Source organism: Apodemus sylvaticus, chromosome 16, assembly GCF_947179515.1.
Source record: "Apodemus sylvaticus chromosome 16, mApoSyl1.1, whole genome shotgun sequence".
In the NCBI taxonomy this organism is placed as follows: domain Eukaryota; kingdom Metazoa; phylum Chordata; class Mammalia; order Rodentia; family Muridae; genus Apodemus; species Apodemus sylvaticus.
Genome location: NC_067487.1, coordinates 86,809,973 through 86,812,341, shown reverse-complemented (window position 1 = coordinate 86,812,341; position 2,369 = coordinate 86,809,973). Strand labels below are relative to the sequence as shown.

The following is a 2,369-nucleotide window of genomic DNA, read 5'->3' as shown; positions in this document are numbered from 1 at the left end:
AAAACATCCAGGAAATCCAGGACACAATGAGAAGACAAAACTTAAGGATTATCCATATAGAAAAGAGTGAAGATTTACAAATTAAAGGGACAGTAAATATCTTCAACAAAATTATAGAAGAAAACTTCCCTAACCTAAAAAGAGTTGCCCATGAACATACAAGAAGCCTACAGAAATCCAAACAGACTGGACCAGAACAGAAATACCTCCTGTCACATAATAATCAAAACACCAAATGTACTAAACAAAGAAAGACTATTAAAAGCAGTAAGAGAAAAATCCCAAGTAACACATGAAGGAAACCTATCAGAATTACACGAGACTTCTCACCAGAGACCATGAAAACTAGAAGATCCTGAGCAGATCTCATACAGACTCGAAGAGAACACAAATGCCAGCTCAGACTACTATACCCAGCAAAACTCTCAATCACAATAGATGGAGAAACCAAGATATTCCATGATAACACCAAATTTACATGATATCTTTCCACAAATACAGGCTGCAAAGGATAATAGATGGAAAATGCCAATATAAGGAGGGCAACTACACGCTAGCAAAAGCAAGATAGTAATTTTGTCTCAACAAACACAAAAGAAGATAATCACTCAAACATAAAAATAACATAAAAAATAACAGGAAGAAACAGTCACTATTCTTTAATATCAAGTATAATCAATGGACTCAATTCCCCAATAAAAAGACATAAACTGTGCTCGCTTCGGCAGCACATATACTAAAATTGGAACGATACAGAGAAGATTAGCATGGCCCCTGCGCAAGGATGACACGCAAATTCGTGAAGCGTTCCATATTTTTAAGGACACCATCAAGAGGACAAATCGGCAACCAACAAATTGGGAAAAGATCTTCACCAATACTACATCAGATAGAGGGCTAATATCCAATATATATAAAGAACTCAAGAAGTTAGACTCCAGAAAACCGAACAACCCTATTAAAAAATGGGGTACAGAGTTAAACAAAGAATTCTCACCTGAAGAACTTCGGATGGCAGAGAAGCATCTTAATAAATGCTCAACTTCATTAGTCATTAGGGAAATGCAAATCAAAACAACCCTGAGATTTCATCTTACACCAGTCAGAATGGCTAAGATTAAAAATTCAGGAGACAGCAGGTGTTGGAGAGGGTGTGGAGAAAGAGGAACACTCCTCCACTGCTGGTGGGGTTGCAAATTGGTACAACCACTCTGGAAATCAGTCTGGCGGTTCCTCCGAAAACTGGGCACCTCACTTCCAGAAGATCCTGCTATACCACTCCTGGGCATATACCCAGAGGACTCCCCACCATGTAATAAGGATACATGCTCTACTATGTTCATAGCAGCCCTATTTATAATTGCCAGATGCTGGAAAGAACCCAGGTATCCCTCAACAGAAGAGTGGATGCAAAAATGTGGTATATCTACACAATGGAGTACTATTCAGCCATTAGAAACAATGAATTCATGAAATTCTTAGGCAAATGGATGGAGCTAGAGAACATCATACTAAGTGAGGTAACCCAGACTCAAAAGGTGAATCATGGTATGCACTCACTAATAAGTGGATATTAACCTAGAAAACTGGAATACCCAAAACATAATCCACACATCAAATGAGGTACAAGAAGAAAGGAGGAGTGGCCCCTTGTTCTGGAAAGACTCAGTGAAGCAGTATTCGGCAAAACCAGAATGGGGAAGTGGGAAGGGGTGGGTGGGAGGACAGGGGAAGAGAAGGGGGCTTCCAGGACTTTTGGGGAGTGGGGGGCTAGAAAAGGGGAAATCATTTGAAATGTAAATAAATTATATCGAATAAAAAAATTGTAAAAAAAAAAAAAAAAGACATAAACTATCAGACTGGATATGTAAATAGGACCCAGCATTTTGTTGCATAAAGGAAATGCACCTCAGTGTCAAAAACAAACACTACCTCAAAGTAAAAGGCTAGAAAACAAATTTCCAAGCAAATGGTCCCAGGAAAGAAGCTGGAGTAGCAATTCTAATATCAGATAAAATTGACTTTCAACCTAAAGTCATCAAAAGAGACATGAAAGGACACTTCATAATCATCAAAGGAAAAATCTCCCAAGAACAACTCTCAGTTCTGAACATCTATGCTCCAAATGCAAGGGCACCCTCATTCATAAAAGAAACTTTACTAAAGTTCAAAGCACACATTCCACCTTATACAATAATTGTGGGTGACTTTAACATTCCACTCGCCTCAATGGACCAATCAGGAAAAGACAACCTAAGTAGAGACACAGTGAAACTAACAGAAGTTTTGGACCAAATGGATTTAACAGATATATATATATCCTAAATCAAAAGAATATACCTTCTTCTTAGCACTTGATGGTACCTTCT

General features: G+C 38.2%; 1 non-coding gene across 1 annotated transcript; it reads left to right on the top strand.

Moving 5' to 3' along the window:
- Positions 1 to 712: 712 nt before the first annotated feature.
- LOC127667187 (U6 spliceosomal RNA) lies at positions 713 to 819 on the top strand. Its single transcript, XR_007973827.1, has one exon. It is a non-coding gene; the product is annotated as a U6 spliceosomal RNA (small nuclear RNA).
- The last annotated feature ends 1,550 nt before the right edge of the window (positions 820 to 2,369 follow it).